General features: G+C 43.4%; 1 long non-coding RNA gene across 2 annotated transcripts in view; it reads left to right on the top strand.

Annotated features, from left to right (window-relative positions):
* The window catches only part of LOC120407638, a 38,209-nt gene extending 22,746 nt beyond the window's left edge, over window positions 1-15,463 (top strand). The window contains exons 2-3 of one of the 2 annotated variants that reach the window (XR_005600147.1): window positions 12,098-12,213; window positions 12,493-15,463. This is a non-coding gene — a long non-coding RNA (uncharacterized LOC120407638). Of the gene's footprint in view, window positions 1-12,097; window positions 12,398-12,492 lie in introns of both variants that reach the window. The other variant, XR_005600146.1, reaches the window with a different exon arrangement.
* Window positions 15,464-17,205: the final 1,742 nt, after the last annotated feature.

Below are 17,205 nucleotides of genomic sequence, written 5' to 3'. Positions count from 1 at the left end.
AATGGCCAGCATTCCTGCAAAAAAGGGTAAAGCCCAAATGCTTTTTCTGAGCATGGAGGGCTCTGCCTGGGGCAAAAATTGGGTGGTTCTGTTGTGGGGGATTTGTGATGCAGTTGGGGAGAACAAGATGCCTGCACCAGTGGGACACCTATACAATGGCGCTGAGGCGGAAGCAGGGGTGGGAATGGTCTAACTCAGGGGTGGGCAAACTACAGCCCGTGGGCTGCATCTAGTCCATCAGACATTTTAATCCGGCCATCAAGCTTCTGCTGGGGAGTGGAGTTGGGGGCTTGCCCCACTCCGCACGTGCCATGGCTCCATGTAGCTCCCAGAAGCAGCACCTTGTCCCCCCTCCGGCTCTTATGTATAGGGGCAGCCAGGGGGCTTTGCACACTCCCCCCACCCCAAGCATGACCCTCACGATCTGCAGACAGGGCAGTGTGAAGACCCACCTGGCTGGCACCGCACCTCTGCATAGGAGCCAGAGTGGGGACATGCTGCTGCTTCTGGGAGCTGCGGGAGCTGCTCTCTGAACCCCTCGGTCCCAGCCTGGAGCACCTTCCTGCACCCCAAGCCCCTCATCCCCAGCCCCACCCCAGAGCCTGCACCCCTGCACTCCAACCCCGTGCCCCAGCCCAGAGCCCCCTCCCACACCCTGAACTCCTCATTTCTGGTCCCTGTTACTTTTATTTCTGGCACATAACAGATAAGGAGTCAAGTCTCCTGAGAATTTCTGCCCTAAGACTGTATGGAACACAATATTTGCAATTTTCTTTTTATTGATTCAATATACTGCAGAAAGAGAAGAGAAAATTCAAAAAACTTGAAGGAAAGGACTCCTAAATATCAGATCACACCCCAATCTAAATCAACATTAATGACCAGTCTCCATGCTATGCCTGAAGACAAATTGTTCTCTTAGGAGGACAATTCTTAACTCTCATTGTGAAGGTTGGATGATCAAATGAAGGAGTCAAAAAAGAATGCAGTCCAAAAGTCATTAAACATTGATGACAGAAGCTCAGGTGAGATATTATTATTGTTAGCAAACACATGAACTGTGGTACTTTGGTTTACCATCAGATTATACCTCCAAGAATAGAAGTGATCGAGTAATGAGCATTGCTGGCTATGACAGAATTTATAATCGGATACAACTTGTTTTGGAACCAAAGACTCATAGCATGGGGGCAATTCAAAGAACTTAATTCACTAGGATGATCTTCCAGACTATGTAGATACACAGTAGTGGTTTTGTTCCACTTTGTGATGGGGAAACTTCTCCACTGAGAAATTTTTTGCAAATTATTGGTGCAACAGAGGTGGTTTTATGTCATTTATTGGATGTGCATTATGGGGTCAATTGTTAATTACATTTCCTATGGAGGGGTCCATCAAGCATTTGTAAGTTTGCACAAAGCTGTTTTATAATTTGAAAGGTTCAAAGTGAAGGGATCTTGATTTAACACCTTTACACCACGGTGAATTTAGACTACAAAGAGCATAAAGCGAATGAACAGAATGTTGGATTTGAATGTGATCCTTAATTAATCTGCTCTGCCAGCGTACTTTAGAAAAGCAGATTATATTTACATTATTTATAACTATAATATGTCAATACCTAGTATCCATTTTACATTTGCATATAGCGAAAATACCTATTGCTCAAGCACATCTATCCTCCACAATATGAGCTTCTTGGTTTTTTGTTAGGCTGGATTGTGAAAGAAATAGATTAATTTAGCATCTTTCTGGAGTTGTAATGGAGATATTTTTAACAGTGTTCCATGTATCTTTATTAGTTGAACTGGAATCAGAAGGCCTGTGTTTCCTAGAGGGCAGACTGTTATTGAAGGGACACCAGGAAAACAGGGAATGCCTGGAGTTAGGCTGGAAGCAATTAAGCCACATGGATAGAGCAGTCTACAATATTTAATAAAAGTTCCATTTGTTCAACTTAATCTGTGCTCAGCCTCACTCTTTGCTAATGAAACATGGTGGCAGCATCTGGGCTGAGAGTTTTCTGCAGTGCATCAGCCAGGCAGTGTGAGAGCCATGGGACTTGGTCTGAAGCTCCCCAGATCCCTGGAGTTTGCAGCCACAAGCTTAACCCAGCAATGGACCCAGTGGAAGGAGGAGTTCCAGCTATACACAGGCCTGGCCATGCAGGAGGACAACAGCAGGAAAGTAAAGTTATGTGATCTTATGGGGATTGGGGAGCAAGGCAGAGAGATCTGCAATGCGCTGATGCGCACCACTGCCTCAAGCCTCACAGCAGTCCTAGGAGCCCTGGGGACCTACTGCTTCTCAAAGCAGAAGAAAACTGCAGAACAAAACAGGGTTTTCACTGGAGACTAACCCAAAGGGAGGTGGATAGATCCTTATGTTACTGCCTTTTGCACACTGACTGCTACATTCACTTCTGGGGATTTAACAAACTCCTTAATTTGGGATAGGATAGTCTGCAGGATTTATGAGCAGCTGCTCTGTGAAGATGAACTAACATTAGACAGATGCTTACTCATGGGGCATGCAGTGGAAGCCTCAAGAGAAAGGATAAAAGCCCTAGAAGGCACAACATCGCCAGAAGTACCTGGAGTGAGACAACGGCAAAGGAGAGCAAGTAGCCAGGGTTCCATACCCGTAGTGAGATGCATTTGCTATGGGAGACAGCCTGAGTCGGTAAAGAAGTGCCCTGCACTAGGACAGTATTGCAAGGAATGTGGCAATTTGAACCATTTTAACACTGTGTACAAGATCTCAGAAAATTCAGGCATACTTATACAAGAGGAGGATGGCACATCAGAGAGCAGTGATGACATCATGACTCTCTTTGGATCCAAGAGAATATCTGGGTCAGGAAAGCAACGTGGGATAATACCAGCCTCCTTGCCTGCAACAATGTTAATAGGGAAATGCTCTGTGTAACTTCAGCTGGATAGCGGGGCCTCCTGCAGTGTGACTGCTTGGGGTAAATTGGACTTGAACACACCCATTACAAGGAGCAGCCAGAGACTAATAATGTGCAATGAGAGCATAATGCAGCCTGTAGGAAGATGTGACCTCAAAGTAACTAATCTGAAAAATAACAGATGGTACCAACTGATGGAAAGCACCACAGACCCCTGTTGGGGAATACAGCCATACAAACCATGGGTTCAGGATGCAGCATCACAACTTCATAGCTGCAGCCCAAGAAGCAAAAGGGCGAGTCCTATGACACTGGAGACAAATTTAAAACCATACATGGGGATATTTTCAAGGGAAATGGGTGCCTTGAAGGAAAGCTGCAACTGGAAGTAGACCACACAGTGGAACGTGTGTGTTACCAAGGAGGAGAATTCCAGTGGCATTATATAGTCCAATATGCAGGGAGCTCAAAACTCTGCAGTGCAGGGGTATTGTAGCTCCTATAGAGGCTAGTGCAGTCTGCGTAAGCAGCATTGTGGTGGTAAAGAATCAATCAGGCAAATTACACATCTGCATAGACCCAAAGCCACTGAACAAGGCATTGAAAAGATGCCACTGTCCACTGACCTCTTGCCAGAACTCTCCAAAGTCAGAATCATTATGGTCTGTGATGTGAGGGACGGGTTTTGGCACACAAGCCTAGATAGAGAGTCCAGCATTCTGAAAACTTTTGGAACACCATTTGGTCACTACAGATGGCTATGCATGCCAATGGGCATAAGCCCAGTTCCAGATGAGACTCACCCCAGGGCTGCAAGGACTGCCTGGGGTGAAAATAATTGCAAATAATATCCTCATTGTAGGCAAATGGCGCAATGATACAGAAGCTGAACAAGACCATGGCAGAAAACTACAACCTTTCCACAGTGATGTGGGGACAAGAACCCTCCCAAAATGTGCCTCAAACAGCATGAGGTGACATACATTGGATATCTGCTCACAGCAGAGGGACTGAAAGCAGATGCCAACAAGATGAAGGTAGACAGAGGCATGCCAGCTCCAGTGGATGTGACAGTGGTACAGTGCTTTGTTGGGATGATAAATTTTCAGTCCAAATTCTGTCTGTACTTGACTGCAGTAGCAGAATCCATATGTCAGCTCACCAGGAAGTATTTTGCATTGGACTGGGTAGGTCCCCAACAGCAAGCATTTGACATGCTAAAACATGTGATAAAGGATGCCCCTGTCCTGAAGTCCTACTAGCCAGGAGAGCCATCCAGTGTGATACATCAGAGAAAGGATTGGGTGAAGCTCTTTTTTGCAGGAGAGCCATTCACTTGTATCAGCAGACACCTGTCACAGACTGAACTGAGTGTGCCCAAATAGAAGAAGCACTTCTGGCTGTAGTATTTGGAATAGAGAAATTCCATCAGTACATGTATGCACTATGGGGGAAGAGGATCAGGACATAGTGCAGCATGCAAATGGATTCAGTTTCCCAGTTTCAACAGCAAAGCTGATAGAAATCAAAGAGGATATGGAAAAGGATATCCAACTATAGGCAAGTATAGGAAAAGAGTGATATTAGCAGGGTGGCCTGAAGACAAAAGCCAAGTACTAATCATGAACAGAATCATGTTTTCAAATTAAAGATGAGCTGAGTGTGCAGGATGGAATCATATTTTGAAGACAGAGAGCTCTTGTCCAAGCTGTATTATGTAAGGATATCATGCAAAAATATATGTCTGACAGCTGTCTTAGATGGGATCAAGAGTGTTTACTGTCTGGGAATAAATACACAACTCTAGTCCCTGATAAAAAGGGTGTGGCACCTGGTCATGTGATAACTGATAGCAAAAAGAGAATGTTACCAGGTGAGCTGCCAACCCGACCATGGGAAAAGGGGGAAGTGAGTTATTTACCTTCAGTGTAAAGCAGTACTTGATTACAGTGGACTACTATCAAATTTCTGGGAGGTTAATATCCTGCTTGATACAAGAAGCAAGTCAGTGATTGGCAAACTGAAGGGACACTTTGCAAGATATGGCATTCCAGACACTGTATTCACTGACAACAGATAGCTGCTCACAAGTGTGGCAGACTGGAAGAATTCAAGGAATTTCCATACAAAGAGGAGGTAACCATCACACCACCAACCCACAGAGTTACTGTAAGGTGGTATCAGCTGAAAGCAGCTCAGAGACTGTTACACAAGGCTCTTTTTTCTGGTTCAGAACTCACAGGGATGGAGAAGATATCACAGGGACAAAGCTTGCTAGATTTGGAGACAGGTGACAGGGAGATAGACAGAGCTCACTCCCAGTGTGGTCATCTGTTGAGGAGATCAAACTATTTCAAAGACTATGTAACAAGCTGAGTCTGTGGTAAAGATGAGATTCCAACTCAGTTATGTGCTAGCAACCTCTGGCGGAAGGGGGATGGGGTGGGGATCTTGGTTTTAAAAGTTTATACAAAAATGTTTATAAAATAGGAAAGATGTATTGTGATTAGCGGAACTGGAGTCAGAGGGCCTATGTTCCCTGGAGAGCTGTTATTGAAGAGATATCAGAGGAAACAGAGAACTCCAGGGAGTTATGCTGGAAGCAACTTGGCCATGTGGACAGAGTAGAAACAGGGTTTAATAAAATTTTACTCACTCAACTTAATAAGCATTCAGCTTCCCTCTTTATGGAAATGAAACAATCAGAAGAGGAACATTTGTCCAAATGCTGCAAATGCCTCTTCATTTACACTCCTGAAAATCCATAACTTGGCAGAGTATTTTTAACCATAGCAATCCAGTTTTGGGTCTCCCCCCAATACAGAAGGGATGTGGACAAAGCGGAGGGCAACAAAAATGATTAGGGAGCTGGGCACATGACTTACGAGGAGAGGTTGAGGGAACTGGGGTTATTTAGTTTGCAGAAGAGAAGAGTGAAGGGGAATTTGATAGAAGCCTTCAACTACCTGAATGAGGGGTTCCAAAGAGGATGGAGCTAGGCTGTTCTCAGTGGTGGCAGATGACAGAACAAGAAGCAATGGACTCAAGTTGCAGTGGGGAAGGTTTAGGCTGGATATTAGGAAACACTATTTCACTAGGAGAGTGGTGAAACACTGGAATGGGTTACCTAGGGAGGTGGTAGAATCTCCATCCTTAGAGGTTTTTAAAGCCCAGCTTGACAAAGCCCTGGCTGGGATGATTTAGTTGGGGCGGTCCTGCTTTGATCAGGGGATTGGACTAGATCACCTAGATGTCTTCCAACTCTAATCTTCTATGATTCTATGAAAAGAGTCAGATGACAAGGTATGGTAGAAGAGTGTGTACCTTAACAGGACCCAGGAGACTGCATTGTGAAGTCTCTGCTAATAAGGTTTGTGAGAATGTAACTGCTCACTTGCTCATCCAGAATAAACAGAATTCGGGAGGGCTGAACAGAGAATGAAGAAGAAAAATCTTTTGAATTCTGAAGACATCTAGAGTGAGTGTGACATGGTTATTAATGGCATTTTTGCCTGGCAATCCATGACCAAGGTATGAATGTGCATGATCCCAACCACAAAAATGGCTTGAACTTAGCCTTGACATGAAATATCCACTTATATTCTACATGTGAATGCACTGTCCCAAGACATTGCAGCATCAGTTTATGGTGTTTTGTAGGAGCCAATTCAAATATGAGCTACAGTTACAAGAGAAAATTATGCTCCTTTGCACACTTGTGGCAGTAGGAAAGAAAGAGATTTGTAGTATGCCTCCTGAAACCCTCTTTTTGTGGGCTTTGAGCAACTCTGATAATTGAACAACAAAAAGTTGGCTCTTCGGTGTTATATCAATAAAGAGAGACAACTTGAGTTTATGTTGTGGAGTATGTAGGACATTAGATATTTATGGTGGGAAGAGCAGGTTTTTTTTTTAACCTATTATATGTTTTGATATGAAATAGCACAGCTAATTATTGTAAGGACATCCAGAGTATGGGATGAATGCCTATTGACCAGTGGTTATCTTCTTTATAGACATTTAATTAAATTAATTTTTTTTAAAGAATTTCTCTCTCAGCATCAAGAATACCTGACCTGATAGAACTGTAAGATTTGGTTGTCTGAATGGACTTTGTACATTTTCTAATTTATTTTTATAATATTTAGTGTCATCCAAAGCTATTCCTTAAAGTAATTCAAGTTGTCCTGCAATGAAGTCCACAAAAAGACCCTGGAGAAGTAGTCAGATCTAAAAATGAGTAACTCTTCCAACTAGAATTTTTGACCTGACAGCAATATAAATTGTGATTCTTGGAGTATAAAGAGATAACACCACAGACTAATAAAACATAGAGAAAGAGAGAATACTAGAATACATAGGCTATATCCTCAGCTTCTTTAAATCAGTAATCAATGGTTTGCACCAGCTGAGGTACTGGCCCCATGTTATTAAAATTCTGGAAACAGAAGTTTTCAGAATTTCAGAATCCGAGTTCTGAATCTTTGCCCTCAAAGCTGACTTTGTGCTTTAAAAATCATTTATTCATGACAACAAAAAAGACTTCTCATTGATATAAAGAGATGACATTTGATCCCTTATTAGTCTGTCATCCTCTACATTTTATATTGGAACAATCAATGTAGATTAGAGGACCATGTATTGTGTTAGCTTTTGTAATTGGAGTGTAGGATGAATATAAAATTGGAGAATTAAAGTTAGTGTAAGTTTGGTTAAAGAAATGTGGTGTGTAGAGAGGCCCTAACCAGCAAGTTAAAGAGAGGCCTGAAAAGAAATGAGTTTTATAAGGCCAGATGAAATGATGTAAGGAGGATGTCTGGTTCAAAGAATAACTAATAAAATAAGGGAAAGTATCTTAAAAGAATGCCTCTGACCAATAGGGGTGACTGCAGATGGCTTTAAATAAAACGAAGAGGGACTGTCCTACAATGGGTCAACATGGCCCTTCCCACCCCACATTCCAGTGTTATCTCAAAAGTTAGGATTTATGTGAACCCATGTGCAAATTAGGGTTTATGTGAATCCAGGTGTGGACAGCAAGGAGAAGGGGAAGAGACAGGGAGGAAAGGCATTGGGGAGAAAGGAAATTGTAAATCTCATTTGGATTAAGACTGGAAATAAGGGTGAAATGTCTCAAATTGTTTTTTTTAGTTGAAGTCAGTAATTGGCAATGACATCACTTATTTGTTAAAGGGTATAAAAATAAACTCTCAAAGGGTTCATTGCTAAAACCTGTCTGATCATGTTGGAGCTGACCAGTATACCTCTAAGCACCCCTGGGTTTAGCCTATTTGTAAGTATCTTGATAAAAAGTTTATAAATGTTTTGTTACTCCTTGAATGTAGTAAATTGCTTATTATTTTGGCTTTTGGGGCATGTTTAGAGCCATTGTATAAATATTATTTGGCCTTTGGATTTAATAAAGGAATTTATGATTAAATTAGTGTCATGGTAATCCCCAATTCCAACATGGAGTATGAAACTCTTAAACATTTTGTGGCAGCTGGTAGCACAGTGTAGCAGAGGATCGTATCTGAAAGAGTTCTTTCAGCACATTGTTCAAGTTCCTCTCAAAGTGGGAACTCATCTAGAGCTCTTATTACAGTCATGACGCAAGCCTTTTTGCTGTTCAATATATTCTTTTAAATGATCCTTCCTATGTAATGTCTCTTCAAAATTCTCTTGTCTGTTTTTTTTTTGTATGGCTTGTATTCTTCATTATTAGTAAGGCTACGTTTTAGTCACAGGTATTTTTAGTAAAAGTCATGGACAGGTCACTGGCAGTAAATGAAAATTCACGGCCCATGACTTGTACAATATACTCTTGACTAAATCTTGTGGGGGAGGGGTGTGTGGACTGGGGATACTGGGGGGCAGCGGCCTGGGACCCCTGCTGGTGCTTCAGGGCGGGGGGGGGGTTTATGGGGCTGGCAGGCTCCCTACCCAGCTCTGCGCCTCCCCGGAAGTAGTGACATCCCCCTCCCTCTGCTCATAGGCAGAGGTGTGGCCAGGCAGCTCTGCGTGCTGCCTCTGCCCTGAGCGCAGGCTCCATAGCTCCCATTGGCCAGGAACCAGGCCAATGGGAGCTGTATGGGCAGCTCTGCCTAGGAGCTGAGGGATGTTGCTGCTTCTGGGGAGCCCCCCCAAGGTAAGTGGTTCCCAGAGCCCTCGCCCCCTCCCACATCCAAACTCCTGCTGCTGCTGGGGGTGGTCACGGTGGTCCCAGCAGCGACCGGTGCGGTTGGCCCAGGGGCTGCTTGGGCAGCCCTGGGGTCAGCTGCACCAGCCACTGCAGAAGTCACAGAAAGTCATGGAATCCATGACTTCCATGACCTCCGTGACAAACTCGCAGCCTTAATTATTAGTTATGTACTCTCCACAGTTAGTTAAGGCAGTCCCTAACCAGCTAATTTTTATGTTGGTTGCTTATAGGTTAACTATAAGGGGAGCTAAATTCATCCTTGGTCTGTTTTTGTTGACTTCAGGGGGTTTACCTCAGGGGTGAACTTGGCTCCAACTTTCAGCTGTGTAGTTACTGGCTTAGGAAAGCCTGGGAAAGTAAAAAAGCAACTTGTGCTAGTCTTCTGTAACTATTTAAACATCTGTCTCTGACTTTGTGAAAAAGCTAGACTACTAGAGGATGAGCTGTCTAGAGCAGTGGTCTCCAAACTTTTTTGATCACACACCCCTGTCTGAATTAGCTGGGGGTTCGTTCAAGCTTGGTATTGCGTGAGGAAAAGACAGGCAGGACCAGGGTAACACTGAAAAGCCAAGTGGCTGCGTTTATTTAGGGGAAGGTTACAACTTGAGCCGGGGGAGTAGGCAACTTTGGCTGGGATGGTATCAAAAGTACAAACACACCACAAAACACAGTAATAATACACTTTATACTGCTCACCACACCACACCAAATAGGCAGACACACCAATCACACAAGATGGGAATCGGGTTCGTCAGAGCGATGCCCGGTGCAAACACAGAAAAGAGACCCACAGGCCACTGCCTCAGCCACCCTTGCTTTCACACAGAGGGTAAACCCAGAGTGTGGTGCGGCTGCAGCTGGGCAGATTCCACTCACTCAGACCGCGGGGACTGGACCCCCTTGGTCAGCTACCCTCTAAGTAGAGGCAGCTCCCCGGTTAAACACACACACACTGGACACAGACAGAGCAGTGATTCAAACACATAAAGCAGTTTGCAATTAACAATTCAATAACTAATAGAACAATTATACAAGCTAGCTAAGCAATTGTGCAATTCTGAGCTCACTAATACAATCCTGAGTAGATATTTGGTACCAAGTTAGGGAGGGGAACAAATAAGAGGCTAGATAAGTTAACTGTCAGATATCAGAAAGCAAATACCGCACTCCAGGCACAGCTGACCAGCAGAACAGACACCAGAAGCATGACGAGCCGATGGAAATAGATCCAAAACGATAAATCCAAAACGATAACAAACCCAAAACGACACGACACGAGCTAGCTATAACGGGAGGAGACCCTGGCTGAACGGTTGATCAGGCCCTTCAGCTGACACGTGGATACTCCACACTACGAGCTAGCTATACCGGGAGGAGACCCTGGCCAAAAGGTTGATCAGGCCCTTCAGCTAACACGCGGATACTCCACCAAAGAAGATGATGGTCAAGACAAGATTTTCTGGGGGGAAACCTAGTTTTAAAGAAAGGGTCTCACTCCCTAGTGTCAGCATCTGATTGGCTCCCTGGTTCCCCCTCCCTCCAGGTTTTGAGCTGTTGCCACCCCACGTCGGAAGGATTTGCACACGGCACACTGGGGTATCTGGGCAGAATTAGGTCTCTGTATACAGTACTCTGGAGTTGCTGGGCAGAACTAGCCTGACCTCCAGACGACCGGGCCCAAAAAGAGCGGGAAAAATGCACAGAGCACCAAAATGTTGCACACGACATCACAAGTTGCTGGGCAGGATCAGGTCTCTGCACACGGCACTAGCCCGACCCTCAGATGACCCAGCAGGAGAGAGGAGAAAAACAGGAACACAGGAGAGCATACACAGCCAGTGTTGCTGGGCAGGATTGAATCTCTGCCCTCTCCTATGCAACAAGAACCTGGTCCAAGATGGAGGCTGCCCTGTCCTTTTAACAGGACAAGATGGCCGTGGACCGACAATTGGCCATACAGAGCCATAACCATATATCGGATTGCGACAACCCCATCAGTAAAAAAATTTTGAGCACGCACCCCCTGCTCCTGGCCAAACTGTCGAAGCAAAAAAAAAAAAAAAAAGCCACTCAGACTCCCGGCTGAACTGCCGAGGGAGGGGGGGGAAAGCGTCGTTGCTCCGGCAGCGCTCCTCCTGCCGTGCACCCCGAAGGATCCTCTTGCACACCCCCTGGAGTGTGTGCACCCCACTTTGGAGACCACTGGTCTAGAGCAGGGGTTCTCAAACTTTTTGGGGGGGTCCCCCTTTGAAATATTTCAGGTTGGGATGCTCCCCCACCCAAAAAGTGGTAGTAAATTATGGTACATACTCATAGGAGCACTAAATTGCAATATTTTATCATGCCACCCTTACTTCTGAGAGGCTGCTGCCTTCAGAGCTGGGCACCCGGCCAGCTGATGCCACTCTCTGGCTGCCCAACTCTGAAGGCAGCACAGAAATAAGGGTGGCAATACCAAATCACAGACATTTGTTTGAATGTCAAAAATCTGCCTGGACAGAGATCAGAGGACCAAAAAAAAGAGCTCATGGCTGGGAAAACCCAGACGTATGATAACCCTAATGTTGCAACCCCCCTACAATAGCCTTGCAACCCCCTTTTGGGCCAGGACCCCCAGTTTGAGAAATGCTGGTTTAGAGGCTGGCTAGATTGCTGTATTCGCTTTTCTCTGAAATCCTTTTCTTTGTTTAATGAACATTAAACAGTTTGTAAAGGAAAACCAAAAGGGTATCTTGTGATTCCCCAGCACACTAGTCAAACAACCTTGTCCTTTGAATTCTCCAGTGGCTTCTTGCAGCTTCTGCACTGTCCCTATGTGCCCAAGAGTGGCTTTTATTAGCCAGAATGGGAGCCAGGCAAATTACATTATAACACTGTCCTTAACAGTTGTTTCATGCATCCTCATGTTACCACCATAATCCGAGCAACCAGTAAAGAGCAGTGAACAATCCTCAATATAGATTAATGCTTCACTTGTTTTACAGATACTGGAGTCTTCAGAGCTACCAGCAGCTGACATCTCCAGGCTGTCCCCCGCAGCAGCTATAACCAACCTGCACTCCGCTGCCTGTGACCTGCTGCCGACACCGACCATTTGAAGGTTTTGCCTTAAGGATTTGCCAGGCAGCAGCCTGATGGCTCCTGATTGGCTCCCTGCCCTATATAAACCCAAGAGGCATTCCAGGAAGTGTCCAGGCAACAGAGTGGCTCTTCAGTAGCTGCCCTTGTTGGGATCCTGACAGTTTGACGCTTTAAACTTACCCACATTTGTGCTATGCTATTACGTAATATTTTTGAAATACCCTCTAAAATATAGGAAATATTTCCCATTTTTGATCCATTAAAAATATGGAACCATTTTTTTTCATGACCTTTACAGGGTGAAAAGGAGACTGTGGGTCAGAAAAGAGAAGATGCTGGAATTGTTTCATTGACCAGAATGATGGCAACTCTTTCGGACAGTGGAAAGTTGAATCCAGCCTTCTGATGATGTTGTTACTAATGTTTATATTGCAGTAGTGCCCAAACACCCTGGATCAGGCTGACAGATTATGACACAATGCTTATGTGAGGGAAGCACCTGTCTGGTCTAAAATATTTTGCTGTTGGCGATGTTTGGAAGGTGATGGGGACTAATCTAATCATCATGGCCAACAAGCTCCTTACATGGCAATGGATTATTAATTATTTAAGTTCCTGAACTACATTTATTTAAATATATTCAGACTAATTAAGCACTAACGGACTAAAAGTCCTACTAAGTTTTAGAATGAGAGCATGGTTTTATATAACACAGCACCAGGAGACATAGATCAGGAGACATTCCTGGCTCTGACAGTGACTTCTTCTGTGACAAGTTGGGCAAGTCACTTCAGGCCAAATTTCAAAAGTAGCCTCTAGTTCAGGTGGCTCAGGTTTTTAGGTATCATCATCCACACTTGGTAGGGGTAAGGCCTGATCTGATGTGCTGAGGTGCTTCTAACTCCAAATGAAAGTCAGAGGTTCAGCACCTTTGAAAATCAAACCTGAGTTGTCTCCAATGAGGATGCTATGTCCCGTAGCTGCTTTGTCTGTAGAATGGGGATACTTGTCTGTGAAAAAGCTATGTTGTGAGGTTGAGTTCATTAAAGTTTTCCAAACACCCTAAAATCCTTGGGTTGAAGGTGCTATAGGAATGCAAAATACTATCATTCTGGGGGCTCCAAGCCATGGTAAATGGAAACAGTTATTTGCATTACAATTACTGCAATCAGAAGTGAAAACTCTCAGCAGTGTGCAAAGCTATTTTATAATGCTGATGCAAAATTGGTGAGAGTCAATCCTATAATTTAAATGGGCATTTCAAGGACTTTTGGCATTTAATATTTTTCTTGAACACTCCCCAAATTCTGTAATAACAACTTGGAAACTTGAATACATTTTCTTTCCCTATCATTTAGTCTTGCTACATTTGGCATTTTGCCATATTTCCAATGTGCATAATCCATCTACCTATCTACGTATTTCTATGGCCCTCATCACCACAGTGTTTGAGCACCTCACAGTCACTGGTAGATTTTATCCTGGCAAAAGCATGTCAGGTAAAGAAATGTTCTCCTCATTTTACACATAAGGAACAGAGTCCCTTAAGTGACTAGCCCAAGCCCACACAGAGAATGTATGTTAGAGCCAAGAACTGAATCTAGGTCTCCCAAGTTCCAGGTTCGGTGACCTAACCGCTACGTCATGCTTCCTCCCAATAAGCCAATCAACATCTGTTTCGCTTACATTTTCAATACTGTAAGTTCTTTGGGACAGATATGCTGTCCTTCTTTGTGTTTGTAAAGTACCGAGCCACTCTGAGTGTTATTACACTCTAAATAAGCTGCCCTGGGTCTCGTTGATTTCAATGGGGATTAGTATCAGGATATGCTTGTGCAGATACAATTGTAGGTTTGGGACCATGGGCCAGATTATCACTTATACTGGGGCAACTTTACACTGCTAAGGAGTTGTAATGAGGCTTTAACATACATTTTTACCCACTTTAATGTGCTTTTACATTGCCAGAGTTATGTAAAGGGGCCTTAGTGTAAAAGAGAATAAGACCAGCCTTAAGACTGCAAGCTCTTTGGGGCAGGGACTCTCATTTCTGTTATGACTGTACAGTGCCTAGCACAATGGGGCCCTGACTGAATGTGGCTTCTAAGAGCTACTGTCAATTTAAAATGCTATGAACAAGAGTCGATGGTTTTTTTCCTTGTTCGTGGCAAAGTATATTCCACTTGTCATCATTAAACACTAAGCAACCTAACATGAAAATACAACAGCTTTTTGAGATAGCAACTGACCATCAGAAAGCCATCATATTTAGCATTTGCCCAGACTGTAAATAGCTTTAACACAACTATTTGGCTTTCACCTAAAGTGTTAAAATGACTCGAGAAAGGGCAGACAGTGTTATAACTAAGAGATACACGTCCTGTGTATCTTCTAAGAAAGCTTCATTATTTCCAAGCACTATTTCAAGCTGTGTTCTTTCTAATATTAGAAATGTACTGAAAAGATGGACACAAATTGGCCAGACTCTTCTCCAGGATTATGCATGTTGGCTGATCTTTGATCCCCAGTGGCAGTTAGCAACAACAGCCTTCGGAAGTGCTTTTTTAATTTTTTCCCCATGAGGGCTAGGTTAATAGGGAAGACTTCTCCAGGAGGCTTGCCAGTCAGCCTGGAGAGTGTTTTGCTCGGAATAGTTAGCCTGCTGTGCCCACTCTAAAAAGAATTTGAGCATATGGTATAATATGCGCTTACATTTACAAAGATGCAGCATAGATTCACATCCTAGTTTGAGTTGAAAATGCTCTGTATGTGATGCTCCAACAATATGATAAGAACATACTTGCACTAGAGATTGGTCTGAGCTGTGATATTCTGTTTCAGCTACACTCTTTCTCAAATTACCAAATCTGATGATTATCATAGTTACCATCCCTGTGAAAATGGTAGAGCTGCAGGGTTTACAGTTTCAGCAGGTGCAAGGAGGCCTAGATGTGAAGGAAAGAGCATGGAACAATGTCAGAGGTTAGAGAAGGTTAGAGGAGACTTAGAAAAGAGCCTGGATCAGAGGCAGAAGCAGAGCAGTTTTTCAGATTAGTGGGTGAGAAAGAAATGAGCTGCAGTTAGAGAGCTTAATAAAAGAGGAGAGATACTGACACCCCACTCATCCCCCCCCCCCAGAATACTATTAAAAAAAAGTCCTTAGCTTTCAATGAATCCTGAAATCTTGTTTTTATGGCCTTAAATCAAATCCAACCTAACCATTCAAATATAACTAAACCTACGGAGTGTAATTCTTATGTTGTTGTGAAATGTGTGAGGCAAAAAGGTCTTTCCTGGAACTCTGTGTCAGGTAAAAGAACAAGAATTTCTAGCCTGGCATTATCAAAGATGTGTGAGCCTTAAGTGTGCAATTCCTTGCTTATGTGCACACAAGCAGCTCTGATTTGCATTTGCTCAGGTGAGAGTTGTGTGCCTAAACTGGATACATGCATTTAGGCATGGATGGCTTTCAAAATTTGCAGCCAACTGTCCAATATATTTATTTAAGATGAAGTAGATGAAGTCTTTGTGGGCCAGCCAAGAATGAAAATTGAGGCTAAATAAAGGGGTCCGTATTGCAGTAGGGATGAGGGGATCAAACACTGGCCTGAGACTCAGGATTCTGAGGTTCTATTCCCAAGTCTAGAACTGGCTTCTTGGATGACCTTTGGCAAATCATGTAATTGCTCCATGCCTCAGTTTCCCTATCTGTAAAATGGGGGATAGATACTTTGGATTTACTGGTGGAAAATGATATACAAGAGCTAAGTATTATTTATTATGGTTGAAGAGCCTTTTTCTTACCACAGACATTTGCACTAATATTGCCCATTTCAAGTGAAAGTTAGTGATACAGTTAGTTAAAATACTTTTTTCTCAAATGCTTCTCTCCTCTCCACAGTGTATCAGCGTGCTGTGTGCATCAAAGATCGTATTGACATATTCAGATGGATATTTTTAGCATGATAGAAAATAAAATCTTGAGAAAGGTCAGTCCTTTCACTCTGCTAATTAAATTGCTATGGAAGGAGATTATATCACAATGGTGACCAAGAAAATAACTGAAATAGCATATACAAATCTTCAGTAGGTGGCTGTTATTAAAATGCAGGCATAAAAATGGCTGGCAAGAAAGAAAGAAATATGCTAACATTTTGTCCATGAGTCATTCAAACAACCATGATTATTATTTTCTTTGACTTTCTTTGAATTCCTCAGCATCTCAGCCCCTTGAATGAGACCCTCAACAACTCACAAGATCAAAGCTATAATAAATATATTCATAAATCTACATACCAACTCTTAATTTAAATTACTTTAAAGATACCATAACAATTAAAAAGATGAAATACTTTTAGGTGACATCTTTAACCAGAATTCCAAAATTGAATGTGATGAATCCAGGGTCAGATGATTCAGTAGAAAAAGGTAACTGTGCCAAAATTTTCACATGTTGGGTGCCATCAATTAGGCACCTAGAGTAACATTGGGATTTAGTGTGGGAAAGTCTGTATTAATTAGGGTCCCAAGTCATGTAAACACTTTTTTGAAAATTTTACCCCTAATTTCATATTTTGTCACCTAATTAAGCTGTGTAATTTTCAGAGACACAGAAGAAGTCACTGACTGTCAAGGCCTGGTCATGGGCAGTCAGACCAAGTGGTTACAGCCAGAGTCCAGTCACGAGTCAGCTGGGTCAGGATACCAGCAAGTCAGAGATAGGAGACAAACTGGAGATTAGAACCACAAATCAGAAGCTAAGCCAGGTCAGGATGCCAGGAAGTCAAGCCAGGGGAGCAGGAGGCATACATGCCAGAACAGAGTGGATCCCAGTTGTTCAGACAGCTTCCTGTTCTTACTGCTGGCTTAAGTACTGCCAGTGGGCCAATCGGCTTCTCTTGGACTCCACCAATGGGACATCTGGGGAGGATCCTCAAACTGGGGCTAGGTCCTGGGTCAGCAGTTGTCAGCAGGCTGCCAAGTGGAAGGTGAAGCTTGGCTGCTCCAATGG

This window comes from Mauremys reevesii, linkage group 6 (assembly GCF_016161935.1).
Source record: "Mauremys reevesii isolate NIE-2019 linkage group 6, ASM1616193v1, whole genome shotgun sequence".
In the NCBI taxonomy this organism is placed as follows: domain Eukaryota; kingdom Metazoa; phylum Chordata; order Testudines; family Geoemydidae; genus Mauremys; species Mauremys reevesii.
The sequence above is the reverse complement of the archived record's forward strand: the minus strand, read 5'-3'. Positions and strand labels throughout refer to the sequence as shown.